The sequence below is a fragment of the Hermetia illucens genome, chromosome 1 (genome assembly GCF_905115235.1).
Source record: "Hermetia illucens chromosome 1, iHerIll2.2.curated.20191125, whole genome shotgun sequence".
Taxonomy (NCBI): Eukaryota; Metazoa; Arthropoda; class Insecta; order Diptera; family Stratiomyidae; genus Hermetia; species Hermetia illucens.
Window position 1 is genome coordinate 149,954,448 of NC_051849.1, and position 14,980 is coordinate 149,969,427.

At 38.7% G+C, this 14,980-nt stretch overlaps 2 protein-coding genes across 2 annotated transcripts in view; one reads left to right on the top strand and one right to left on the bottom strand.

The window, feature by feature from the left end:
• The window catches only part of LOC119660415 (alpha-N-acetylgalactosaminidase), a 152,409-nt gene extending 150,990 nt beyond the window's left edge, over positions 1-1,419 (bottom strand). The window contains exon 1 of the mRNA XM_038068971.1: positions 822-1,419. The gene's annotated coding sequence lies outside the window, so the exon portion shown is untranslated. The remainder of the gene's footprint in view (positions 1-821) is intronic.
• Positions 1-14,980, top strand: part of LOC119660402 (6-phosphofructo-2-kinase/fructose-2,6-bisphosphatase-like) — a 272,893-nt gene that overhangs the window by 221,634 nt on the left and 36,279 nt on the right. The window lies entirely within an intron of this gene.

Here is a 14,980-nt window from a genome sequence, read left to right on the forward strand (position 1 = left end):
CTTCACTATCTACAGATAGTAAGTAGGTGCTCGCAATGAATAACTAACATCGTAGTAGCATTGATTTAGCCAATTAAAGAATTGCTTGAGTAACTGCTAAGCAATATAATTTATATGACGGTGATCATGATATTCATGGCAGTGTCAACGAACTAAATTCGTATCTGAATCTGTTTTCCTCCTCAAGTGATGAACTGTCTTGGTTTTGAGTGGCATGGTGTGACTTCTTTTAAACAGATTATACCATTTAACGACCCTTGACTTTATCAACGCAGTCGTAAGCATACAACCAACGGACGGAAGGAAATATCTCTTTTAAGACCCTATAAGAAAGAAGACGGTAATGGCTCGACTATAAGTGGTAGAATATCATTTGAAAACAAAGTCAATAAACTCATGCGCAAATTTCATAGTTATATTTACTAGGAAAAGTGATAAAGCATTATTTTCGCCACTGACCATAAATTATCAAGGCCTAGCAATTGGCTACATATCAACACGAAGAAATTATGGGCGTTTGATGTTGATAACACTTCATTCATAATAAAGCAACTAATTTGGGAGGTTTTTCAGACACAAAATGGAAAACTTATCATTACAGTTTCTTTATAAAACTATCTTATAGTGGCAAATCGATAATGTTTTTACGTGGAAGAAGTTAACAGTTAAGAAAAAAGTTTATGGCTAGAGTTCTACGGTAAAACCGTTCAAATCACCTTAAATGATCTTGAAATTTCCTGGAAAATATTTACAACCTACATACCTGATGGTGAAGTGAAAAACAGAAACAGGGCTATTGCCATATAATTTTTAATTATTACCTTTTCGCTAATTAACTTGCACTATGCATGCAAGACTCCGTTGACTAATTGTACATTTTTTTCTCACTTCTAGACAAAGAACTTGTTCCACTGGATCAATTCTACTGATCTCCTGAGCTCTGCGCTTAACGATCACTTCAGATTCAAATTACTATTGCAAGTCTTTCGTAAACTGATCACTTTGCTCGTTTGCCTGAATGATTAGTTAGTTTTATATTTACGGGAAACAATGCACTGGAGTAAAGATCACTTGCTCACAAGTTAGCTAAAATTTTAAGATATCTCAGCAGAATGGATATGAACAACCTAACACTGTCCAATTAATGATAGAAATTTTCGCGATATTCGATCTTCCCCGCGATTATGAGCTACCATAAATCGAGATCTATAGAAAGGATTATCTCGATCGGTGCTGGTTTCCGTATTTTAGTTCTTCGTACTTCCTTCACTGTTTGCTCTATAATTATCGAACTGACTTTTCTAAAACCTTTTCACCAGTGGATACTACTTGAAGTTGCCGCGGAAAGCCAACAGACCAACTAGTGTAACTCGCGATCGCGTCTTGAGTTTGCAATCAAAGACTCTGTACAGAGTGTTCACTTATTCTACCGATTGGAAATGGAGGGACGCTTTCTGGGGAGTACAGTACAACTGTGCAAGTAATAAAATTGTTGCTTTTGTTGTTGTATTTATTGTGGCTTTACGCCGTTTAATGAGCTACAAGCCCAGGAACAACAATATGTTCAGTGCCTGTGCTTAACCATAGAAATAAGAGAGGTCTCGAAAATCGTATCTTGATTGCGTAAAGCAGTGAATAGGAATGAATATTGTATGTGAACTATCGATCGATGCTATCACTATATCGATTCCAGAAAATAATTTTGCCGAAAAGACATCGAAATTTAATTTCCAGGTAGTGTTGAATCGACAAAATGTTCACATTATCAAATATTATACTTCATTCAACGTCTGACGGGATACTGTACAATGTTGGGGTTTTATAATACATATATATTATGTATTCCAGATTGGAGACTCTGAAGTTGTCGCCACTTTGGCCATACTGATTTAGTTGCAGTACCCGGACGTACAATGAGTAAGTAGAGAATAGTAGAATCCAAAATGTCGACAAATATACTAATATTGACATTTCGGATTGCACTGTATTAAGGGTTGTTTCTACCATTAGCTAGACGCCCGCTGAAATATATTTGTATGGTCGTCGTTATTCACTAGATGGTGCCTACCAGAATTGCCGACTATTGTATGCCGCCTAGTTTTAAGGTGACCCTTTTATTAGGCATTCTGGGCTAGTTCACTGCATAGCATAGCCACCAATAAAGTTGTCGGCGTTTCTTAAAACGTAACCTCCCACTCAGCACTTCTAGCGATACCTGGTCCCTAAACCGGAACAGTTTTTTATTCGAGATTGTTTCGGTTTAGCGGATTTCGGGGGCAAGAATGAGAAAGTTGTTAACGAAGGCTTGATGTTTTCGGTAAAACTAGTCATAGCTTCCTATTGGCGCAACTTGAGGCATATGCATTTCCAGACTTCCAGTCATAATTTCCTAGTGACGCCACTTCAGGTTGATGTTGAGGCATATGCATTTCCAGACTTTAGACAAAGTATCGAAGACGCTACTAATGTGTCGAATAACATCGAGTTTTTTATCATCGTCGGAAGAAAGAGCACTACCAAAATAAACAAAAATAATTGAGCCAATCAATCCTCTGAAAATGAATGTAAGTAAGAAGATTTCGAAGACCGGCCAGACTAAGAACCATCTTTTTATTTTTATTTAGCTTCAGTCCCTCTTCCGCGAACGTCTCAAAACCAAAATTTACTTTCATAACCGAAATGTTTGAGGAAAGATATCATGGTCCACCTACTTCGGACCAAGCAGCCTGAAGAAACTCACTGGTGATAAGAAGGAATAAACTGCGCTTTGGACTTCTGCGAAATTTTACCTCGATACAACCCACAACATTTTGCGCCATCATATGTCACTCTAATAACAACCATTAATTTCTCTGGAATTTCTCCTCCGCAGACCATTTTATTGACTCCTATCAGAACTCTTTGAAATCGACGAAGAGCAGGTGGAGCAGTGATCTAGACTACACATATTGTTCCAAAATGATCCACACACTCATTATGAACTGTGATCTCGCAGTCAATATTCTGTCGCGCATGACGGCGCTCCTTGCGGACAGTTACTATTAATTCGACATCCCTTTTCTTTCCGGCAATATTTCGGAGTACAATAGCACAAGTGGAGCAAAGAACTCTCTAGAGTCCCATCACCTTACTTCGCTTAACCCCAGTATATCCAATCTGTTCCGCTGAAGTCAAAGCAAACGAACATTTTGGTGAGCCTCGACATGGTCGTTGAGGAGCTATATACTTTCCACCTACTTCACCTACTCCCTGAGAAGTTGAAGTATAACACGACTATTCAGTGTTGTATGGAAATGCGGACTACACATTTAAATATTTATTGATCAATGCTAGCTTCTATTCTATCCTGCTTTTGTGGGAATAGTGTTACTTTTCGTTGAACCTCCAGAAACCTTTGTTGTTATCGTCTTATTTTTTCTTTTTTTTTTTCCTCGAAGATAATAAATTGATGTATTATAGTGAATACGAAGGAAGGTCGATAGGCCAGAATTACATACTGTGAAGACTTTCGAGGTTCCCAACATTACTTGGCGTGATATACCCTGTAATATTTATATAACTGATGAGTTACATATGCCTTCCTATCGAGACCTTTGAGGTTCCTACTAGCATTAGACATATCATGGTCTGCAATTTTCCACTTAGCATCTGTACAAAGTTGTCCTACATGCAATTTCTCGCACCCTGCTTAGTTCCATCGCTCTGTGACATTCACAACATGATTCCACTGTCCGTCTAGTTTTCCATAGTCGCAGCAATAGCAAATTAAATTATTGAATATTGACATTTCTAGAATTAATTTTTAAATAATGAATGTTACAAACGCTAATATTAATAAATTATACTTCAGATATGGAGCACATGAGCTCGTAATTGAAAGTAAAAGGAATTAGTAAAATACGTCTACGTGTGAATGAGTATCTGAATTGAATTAGGGTAAAACTCACAGCAAGGCCCAGATCCAATTAAATTGTCACACCAACGATTATTATTAATCAATAAAGTGCTATGATCTAGGAAAGGACAACGAGATACATTTTCCACACGACAACAAAATAGGTCGAAAAAAACAATTTTATCCTCTGAAGGCAAAGACACCCGTTGGAGGTAAGAATTGCGGCTAAGTGCCTTGTGAGATAGGGTTTGAGAATACAAAAGTACTCTCTGCTTGTCGTAAAAGACGACTAAAAGAGATAGAAATTCGTGGACTGGCAACCATCCTGCAAATAAAAGAGCTGCCTTGTTACCCAAATGTTAACCTGGGGCTGTCGAAAACGCGCAAGTTCCTCGACAAAGGTGTCGAGGGCGTCCAGAATGCTTGCTTTCTCCAATTTGAGCGAGAATTCAAAAGGAATCGTCATTTCGCGCAAACGCCCGAGAATATCAATGACCAAGAATGCATTTATTTCTAGTTAAGCAAATAACAAAGATTTCAGCAACATATACCGCATTACGGAAGAGCTTGGAGATGTGATAAGGCTCTTGATGGTTCTGTGAGGAAAGTTAACGATGGATTTCTCATCCGACATTGAAGAACAGTTGAAGAAGGGGAAAGAGCACTTCATCACGATCCTGTTTCATATAACGTATAATCACTACAACCCTGAATGGTATGACATCGCTTTGTGAATGATATGCTATCCCATCGTAATATACGGACTGTTCCTGCAAGCAAAGGGACATTATCTTTATCATCAACGTGCTCAAGCGAAATAAAGCCACCGGCCTTGGAAGTCTGCCTGCGGAACTTTTTCGGGCATTCATTCGCAACCTCAGATCTTTCCCAAAGAGTGCAAGGAGATGATCGTTAAGATTCAGGAGGAGGATATCCATGTGTGCGACCACTGGAGAGATACTTGCTTTCTTCCAGAAAATTTAACTAAAATCAACCTGGAATGCATCACGGAATAGCTGGTTTTCCCAATAGATCCTCCATGACGTTCAGATAATTATGGAGCTTAGATCAGTACCCCACTTTCATTTCATTTCTAATATTCTTGGATCCTACCTTAATTCATACCTAACTTAATGAACGTATCAACGCCGTTGATACTTCGATACTTCCAGTACACAACCCTTACAAAAAGTGAGTCTTTTCTTATTATTCCAGTAATAATACTCAACGCAAAGTGGGGAGTCTAAGCAAGACTCATTGCAATTTGCCTGATTGGGTTTTCAGCATGAAGCGCATGCATAATACAAGAGCTTTTTTAGCAGCATATTCGTCCGCTACCAGGAAAGACTTGAACGGTTTGTAGTGCAGTTCGCCCACTATTTGCAAGTGTGCATGACCACTTACTCGTTCAATTGTTACTCACCAATCCAACAAAAAGATCAATTGATCTCCAATTTAGTTATCCTCCAACAGGTTTAATTCGATTGCACTCACTTGGCGGTAGCTTAGGGGTCCAACAAGGCGCATAGTTAGACTTGTCAATTATTCTTGAGAGCTTTTATGTACCATCTCAAATGATTCTTCAATTATATCAATAAATGCAACACTTAGAGTTGGAATTACGATTCGTCACGTTGTTTGATATTTTTGGCAGAAACATACTCATTGTAATTGATTCGTAAGTGGATGCTCTCGCAGACGGGTTTTACTACTATGGTTGAATGGTTCCGAATTGAGACATCAAATGTGAATTGCGGATAATAGGAACAGGTAGTAAAATGTGAAGGGTTCAATATTGCCAATCAATATTGTTGATATATGGATTTGAGATAAGAGAGAGAATGCGCACTCAATTACACCATACGAATTATAATGGAAGGAAATGCAGGAAATACTTGCTACCTAGCCGCTATCAGAAGGAATTTCACAAAACCTTTGGCAACAATCTTCTACCTCCATTTGTCGAACCCAACATCTTCCCACAACTCCAGGCTCGAAAGTTTATTATCACTTTTCGTACAAGTGGTAAACAAAAAAATATTCCGGGACAATAAATTTACCTAATTGTGTTTACACACAAACTTGATTGCACATTAACTTAAAGAGAGGCAAAGGACCCCCGATTCTCCAAATATTTTGCGCTTCCCCTTTCCAACGGTTTACAGTACAGATCAATCAACAAAATGAAATATTTGAAATTACAAGGATAACAATTTCTATTGTATCTATTTGCTATGGTCCAGTAACACAATACCCATACACCGTCATCTTATTCCATTTGGAGACATTGAGGAGAGAAAATCACAATGAAAAAGCACATTAGCCAGAAATTTTGATTTATAAATCCCATTTGCACTTACCAAATTACGTTGCAGACGAACATAGCCGCGGCTCATGTAAACAAAGTCACGTTGGATCGTTTTGAATCCACTTTCACTTTCATTTTGGCGAGGCGAATAGCAACAATACCAATAGAACTTCGTGCCTGGAGCTTGTGATTCCAAAGACGACCTTCACTTCTACGATTACGTCATGAGTCACACCAGACCAATTCTTAATCGCCACCCACTTCTGCGTCTATGCTATGCACATAAATAAGGTTTTCGATAGGAGTATGTAAAACAAAATCCAAATCCCTGAACCTTCCACAAGCTTAGTGTCGGTAGGATACTATGCTGAATGCCCCAGAGTAACAGTCTCACACAAAATGAGAGTCGTGATGATTTGGAGTTTCAAAAAGTAAACTGTTTAGTTGAAGCGAAAACGCACATTGAAAATGATGGAAAAAAGAAAGAAATTGGCCTTTTGAAATTAATATTCCTATCTAAGTTCTGAAGTTGTTGTTGTTTTATTATGTCCGGCAACAACACCCAAGAGCTTTTTAGATTTTAGGCTGTGTTTTACGATACTATTTTATACACTAGTTTGTGTCTGGATCTAAATCGTTGTTTAAGGTCTGAATCGGACAGTTACATATAAAGTACAGGACCATCTTCTCCTCTTTCTCATATCGGTTGCAGATAATCGAGCTCAACACTTTGGTTTTCTCCAGGCGATAGATTCAGGAATATTTTCTAGGGTTTCTATATACAATTTCTTGAAGTAAACTAACAATATTGCTCATGTAGCATCAGGGTCACAAAGAGTTCAGCCACGCGAGAAATAGCCTTGTCAGTGGCCTGAACAGGAATGGCATGACGACCAAAGCCTTTTCCAACCACTATGGAGCCAAGCCCTTATATAGTTAATCTACAACCTTTTCATTAAATGTCATGTTCGAATGCCCTGGCATCTACTTCAATAAATTTCATTCCGTCGATCAAAGTTGAATTATTTATTATAGTTTATAGTGGTAGTACTATAAACTTAATAATTTTATGTTATTACCCCTGGTTGGCAGCCACTTTTGGAACAGTCCTCATCAGTCTCACCACACCTATTGCCAATAAAACGCCAAATTGTATGTCCGCCTGGAATATTATTATCATTTTTCCGAAGAGTCGAACTAAATCCATCCTCCAAAAATGTCCCTACATCCGATACCCTATACAAGATTATTTTGTTTATAATCGCAATCGCAATCATTTTGTTCAAATCGGTTCAATGTCTGTCTGTCACACGCACTTTTCTCAGAAACGGCTATACCGATTGGCGCGAAACTTCGTGGGAAGGTGGGAACTGTAAACGCCCAGACATCCAGTGAGTGATATCCTTCTACGTTGAGATTTAGTAGGGGGTAGTTTCAATACATGTAAAACAAAATTTCACCGAATATAGTCTCATGTGGGGTATCAAATGAAAGGTTTCGATTAGTACTTTTCGAAGTCGATCTTAGTTTCCATATTTGTTAGAAAGGCGGGGAGGATTTCTTTAACGGACCCATTCTCAGAAACTACCCAACCGAAAAATCTGAAGAAAATCATGAAGGTGCTTCTATATGGATCCCAGGCCTCTAAATACTCTCCATATCGATATCTGTTCAAATTAAGTTAATAAGAATATATTACCATATTTTTGGGGAAATTAAGTAAACCCCCCCTTAAGTTTATCCCAGAGTTATAAGTAGTAGTATAGTATAGTATATATATTATAGGTAGTAGTATAAAATATAACATGAAGCATATTATCTCCAAGTTTGATCAAAATCATACTATTAGTAACAAAGTTACAGTAGTTTAAAGTTGTCTTTACCGGGTAAATTTATAACCCGAAGTATTAAATCTGATATGCTAAATGCATATTCTTAACGGGCTACATACAAATGGGGTAGTTCTACACTCAAATATACTCACACGAGAAGCAAACAAAACCTTTCATACCTGAAGCGCCCAATTTCCGGTTTCCCGACTTGTTTCTTTTTGATTACTACATCATCAACGGCGCAACAACCGGTATTCGGTCTAGGCCTGCCTTAATAAGGAACTCCAGACATCCCGGTTTTGCGCCGAGGTCCACCAATTCGATATCCCTAAAATCTGTCTGGCGTCCTGGCCTACGCCATCGTTCCATCTTAGGCAGGGTCTGCCTCGTCTTCCTTTTCTACCATAGATATTGACCTTATAGACTTTCTGGGTGGGATCATCCTCATCCATACGGATTAAGTGACCCACCCACCGTAACCTATTGAGCCGGATTTTATCCACAACTGGACGGTCATGGTATCGCTCATAGATTTCGTCGTTATGTAGACCACGGAATCGTCCATCTTCATGTATAGAGCCACCAATTCTTCCGACGATTCTCCTCTCGAACGCGGCCAAGAGTTCGCAATTCTTCTTGCTAACAACCCAAGTCTCCGAGGAATACATGAGGACCGACAAAATCATTGTATTGTACAGTAAGAGCTTTGGTGAGACGTTTCGAGCGGAACAGTTTTTGTAAGCTGAAATAGGCTCTGTTGGCTGACAACCGTGCGCGGATTTCATCATCGTAGCTGTTGTCGGTTGTGATTTTCGACCCTATACAGGAGAATTGTATTCTCCTATTCTTATTCTTCCTGTTTGACCAGTGCGGTTTGATATTATTGGTTGGCTGGTTTTCGGTGCTGACGTTGCCACCATATACTTTGTCTTGCCTTCATTGATGTGCAGCCCAAGATCTCGCGCTAATCGCCGCCTGCTCGATCTGGATGGAGGCAATTTGTACGTCTCGGGTTGTTCTTCTCATGATGTTGATATTGTCAGCATAGGCCAGTAGTTGGGTGGACTTAAAGAGGATCGTACCTCTTGCATTTACCTCAGCATCATGGATCACTTTATCCAGGGCTATGTTAAAGAGGACGCATGATAGAGCATCAATCTGCACACCCAACGCTCACGTATTCGTGCACTTCTTCGAAAATACCGCGACATCATTACTGAGCGTAATCTCACTGAGCCCGTTAATCACCACCACAACTATGATTCCTCCCCCTGAAGGGATCCAACCGTACCCAGTCAAAATGCAAGTGATTTCAAGCTTCCAGCACCCGAAAACAGCTAAGAATCGGAGAAGATCCTTGGTCATGTTAAACTTCTACCATCGTTTCTTGTCCAAGGCGATCCTTAACGCTTACTTGGCTGAAGAGCAAATACTCCTGCCTGATTGGGTGATGTCCAGAGGCTGTCCATGCGATTGAACATTTGAACAAAGCAGCCTAGGTAGATTTAGTGCTGCTAATGCACCGGACTACGTCAACAATGATGCCCTCGCCAGAAACATTTCCGAGATATGCAAACTGTCCGACGCCTTCGATATTCTACCTATTAATGCAATTAGGACATGTGCGATAATTTGTTAGTGTTTATCTTCAGTCGGACTCTGCTTGCCTTTAGTCACGATGTATACTACAATGCACTTCCCGAGATTTTCTAGGACTCGAAGCTTAAGTTCGTCATGTTCGCCATCATTCGCAACTGGATCAGTTGAACCTTCAGCTCCCTGTATTCATCGATCCGCTTCCACATCCTGAGTAGGGACAGAGAAAAGAATACTGCCGTCGGATCGGTAAGACAATTCTTCGCTTGGCGAATCCGAGTTGCATCAGCTAAACGGTCGGTGTTAAACTTTATGGGTCGAACCACTTTACAACCCCACGAAGAGCATCATCATAAGGTGACCCCTTTCGAAACCCGACTCGGAACTTATCTCAGAAGAGGACAAGATACTTTGAGTTAATAATAGATACTATTTGATACATGTAATTTCCCCAACTATTCCCTGAATGTTACACTACCATTCAGACTATATCGACTCATACTTCCTTCTTTCTCGAAAGATTTGGGACCATCTTTGGCGAAGTAACGAAATGAAGAGATTATGTCGAAGTTAATTTCTTGCCGCATGTTATCTACTTGTTGCTCTCTTGGAAGCCCATTGTGGTAGTTACTGTTGCTTTCTATTTAGACTGCGAATGACTGTGCGTCTAGTGCCTGTCTAGAAGTTCGGATAGTTACGTTCGAAATATGTCTAGACTCGACTTTTAAACTCCTTCATAATTGGTTTTCGTACAACCAGATTAGTTTCAAGGTTGATTTGTGAAGCAGTATTTCGGTATTGAGGCAAATTTTGAAATTTCAAGCATTTTTATTTAAAAAAAAAAGTTGAAAGTTTGAGATACGGGTTCCCCATTCTAGGCGCGATTTTGATTAATAACATTTGGGCCACGATTGCCATTATATTTATCTAGCAGCATTCTTTCACTTCATCCATATATGTCTCCTGTATACCGTTTTTGGCGTATAAGGCATTCACATAGTCTCTTCTCACTTATTTTATTTTCTCCCGTTTCTTTCTCAATAAGATTTTGCCCAGTTCAGAATCATCACACTGAATGCTGTGTAAGGGATGAGCTAACAACAGTGCATAACAGCATGAAATCCAAGTGGAAAAGGGGACTTCAATAAGAATACTTAGTACCAACAAATATTTCGTAAGTTTGTCCTTCACGAAATAAAAACCGCTTGCTTTTAAAAGAAGCAGAAAAACCGGAAGCTGGACGATTCAGATATGAAAAGTTTTGGGCATTGCTTATGTGAGGAACTTTGTTTACGACAGTTCTAGTTGTATATACTAAGCAGCCGGATGATTAACTAAAAAAGAAAACTGACAATGAGGACTTTAACCCGGTCCCCATCTATGTACTAATCATATCCAACAGCACTTAGCCTTAGTGACCGAACGACAACCGAATTGTTTCAGCAATTGGTAATATATTATAAAATTGTGCAGTATAATGTTACATACCATGACCTCATGTGTGTTTGTAATTGGCGAAGTGGTACTTGAACAGGATTCTACAAAGATTGTCCGATAATTCACATCTAGTAATAAACCTCTCGTGATATAATATCGTATAAGCCTTTGATATGTCTAACTATTAATTCTAATATGATCTTGTTTTCTATTATGCCTTGGGGTGCAGTATGTTCTTATGAACAAGCAACTTTGGCTTACTATAACTTTGTTAATAATAGTAGGACTCCCACAGAACTTTGTAGTAGTTGTGAATATATTTTATAATTGAATGAAATAGCACGAAAAATCAGTGTATATAGTTGATGGCTTTGAAGAGTGGAGCTTTAGGGTGATCATGCAATAATTTAAGGCTAGCCAGAGTAAATTAGTCATATATTTATATTTGAGCTTTTAATGTTTTGCTCGGAACTTTTCAAATATCTTCATAACTAGGGTATTCTTTTTCTTAGTGGTAGCAATCATCAACCTTTCGCAGCTTTTTTTATACATTATAAAGTATTTAAGAGCTTTACTACTCTACCATGTTGACACTGCATGAGACAGAAATGACAAGGATCTTGATTTCTACCACTTCATTCTTGCTAAATGTAATTTCAAAACATGATTGTCATATCCCAGCAATAGTTACTCGCGTGTATGCAGAAGAATAAGAATAAAATAAACTAGAATAAAGTTGAATATAAGGAAGAAATTTTGTATATCCTGTATGGACCTCTATTCGAGGAAGATGGAAGCTAAGTGCTTCTTTTTATCATCAAGAACATTACGTCAAGTCAAAGGTCATTCTAAACTCTTTAAAGGAGGTTAATATATGAAAGCTAGATGGAAAGTTTTGAACCTAACAGAAAATCAAGTTTTTTTTTCAACTTATGGTAGTCTTCCTTTATGCCCATACGATTCCAGCGATGCTCTAATCTCTTTAATCCTTTCAAATAATAGTTAACATCTCTCTCTCTGATATAGGTGTTTCTGAGTGTAACGATCTGCTTCTCGATTAAAGCCTCTATCAGTCAAACAAAGCCGATGCCAGCAAGCCAAAAGCATTGACATGAAGTGGAGTTAGCTGAAAGATGTAATCAGGGGAGTTACAGAAAAAACCATCTAATACGCACCTTCGGCCAAGGGGAAAGATTTGATGAAGAGTACGAGCAGCCCATCGATAAGAAAAACGTTATTTAGAAACAATATCAAAAGCGATCCACAAGAGCCAAACGAGAAAAATACATAAAATTAATAATTGGGTATTCCTGACAAGATTTGTAGGGAAGAAACGCAACCATAAAAATGACGAAATCTGCAGATTGAACGATAACTTTAAGAGATGTTACTAATCGAAAGGAATATCAGCACTATTCCAGCTCGGAACTATATTTTCCAGGGGCATAGTTTGAAATGTTATTGAAAAATTGAGCCGATTAAAAATCTATGGGTCCAATATTTTAAGGATTTTTTCAATGGAACATCGCGGCACCTGTCCAACTACCTACACTCGAAAAAGTGTCTGCGAAACAACAAAACGCCGGATGTGGATGAAATACCTAAAAAGCTATTAATAGCAAGGAGTATGGGGATGGCGACTAAACTTCATGAGCTCCTGAAACTCTAACTATGACGAAACTATGCCAGAAAATTAACGCAAAACTGACATTACCTCTATTCATAAGAAAGGTGACAAACTTTGCTCCAAGACCTCTAGACGAGGAATTCGGCCCTTTCCACCTCTTTCCTCTCGTCAGGTCTGTGGGTTAAAAATTCTCAGTGGAACAGATACTAGAAAGATATTGGGGATATAACGTTGAGCTCGATTAAATTTTCGTTGAATTCAATCAGTCAAGATCGTTACTGTAGAAAATAATGTTCAAATTTGAAGTTCAAATGAAACTATTTCGGCTGAACAGAATGACTGTGATTCAATCTAGTGGTTAACTGAAGCTGTAAGACCAGCTAACAAGAAGTTTCGGAACAAAATCCGGATTAGAACAATGCGATCGTTTGGTCTCAAAATTATTTATATAATCCAAAAAATGCCAACGGAACTCAATGCAACGTGAAGGGAGTTGCCTAAAAGTAAAGGAAGAAAAAATCAAAGTCATGACACAAATCAGAAAAAAGCGCCAATCCGACAAAATGCGACACTAAACGATCACAACTTCGAACAAATCAATTGTTTTGATCTAAGGCGTAACCTTCACAAAGGACGAAAGGCGAATCGTGCTTGCCAACAAAATATTTTATCTCGTACTGCCAATTCTATAAAGTGTAACCAGGGAAACAATATATAAAACTTTCATTTGGCTGGTCCTTTGTTACGGCAGTGAGACGTGGTCGATGCCACAACTTTCGACCGTCAGTAGGCAAGCCAGATGAAGGATATGGACAACATGAAACTGAAACTGAAGAACATGGTCGCTGGACCGAGGAGAGTGGAAACGAAAACTACGGACAGCCAAAAATCGACATCAGACTGTAGCGTCATAAAGAAACAAATGCTTCGTAGCTAACATCCCGTTGGTGTTCCAGGATTTTGTGAACAAATGATATATTTTTTTTAAATCAAAAGTAAATCGAATTAAACTAGAAGAAATTTGACACATCCTGATGTAAAATGCATTGTGTAAAGTATTATATTTTATCATCTTAGTAGATTTCATCAAGGGTAGCTTCCTCCAAACTACAATTTTTAAGGTTTTGTTTGCAATACAAAACCTTATTAAAATCGGTTCAATGTCTGTCTGTCTATCTGTCCGTCCGTCTGTCTGTCTGTTTGTCTGTCACACGCACATTCCTCAGAAACGGCTATACCGATTGGCACGAAATTTGGTAAGAAGGTGGAAACTGTGAACGCCCAGACATGCAGTGACTGATATCGTTCTACGTTGAGATTTAGGGGGGTCCCCATACATGTAAAAGGGAGGTGTAAAAATTTGTTTCACCGAATCTAGTCAGTACCAAATGAAAGGTGCCGATTAGTACTTTTCGAAGCGGGTATTAGTTTTGAGATTTGCTAGAATGGCGGGGAGTAGGTGGGGTGGAAAGTGATGATCTCTTTAACGGACCCATTCTCAGAAATTACCCAACCGAAAAATCTGAAAAAATCATGAAGCTGCTTCTATATGGTACCCAGGCCTCAAAATACTCTCCATATCGATATCTGTTCAAATTAAGTTAATAATAGTATTAGGCCTACAAATAAGTTCTGTCGGTTTTCACAATAGATGGCGTAGCTTGTTTTTTATTCCATTGATCCACATTTCCAAACATTCATCGGAAAGCTACTGTCAATAGGCACAAACGTCAGTATAAATTATTTAATTGAAGTGTAAACAACAATACTTTTTTCATCAACGAAAATGGCCAATTTTGTACCAAATAATGTGTTTTTGCGGGAAGTTCTACTTCATTATTTCAATATGAAGAAAAAAGCAACCGAAAGTCATCGCATTTTGGTGGAAGTTTATGGTGACCATGCTCTATCTGAACGAACGTGTCAGAGGTGGTTTGGACGGTTTAAAAGTGGCAATTTTGACTTGGAAGACGAAGAGCGCGTCGGACGGCCAATAATTTTTGAAGATGAAGAATTAGAGACATTGCTCGACCAAGATCCATAGCAAATGGAAGAAGAACTTGGAAAAACACTTGGAGTCACTCAGCAAGCCATTTCCAACCGTTTAAAAGCAACGGGAATGATCCGAAAGGTTGGAAGTTGGATTCCGTATGAACTGAAGCCAAGAGACGTCGAACGCCGTTTTTTCACGTGCGAACATCTGCTCCAACAGCAAGAAAGGAAGGGTTTTCTGCATCGAATAGTTACTGGCGATGAAAAGTGGATCCATTACGATAATTCCAAGC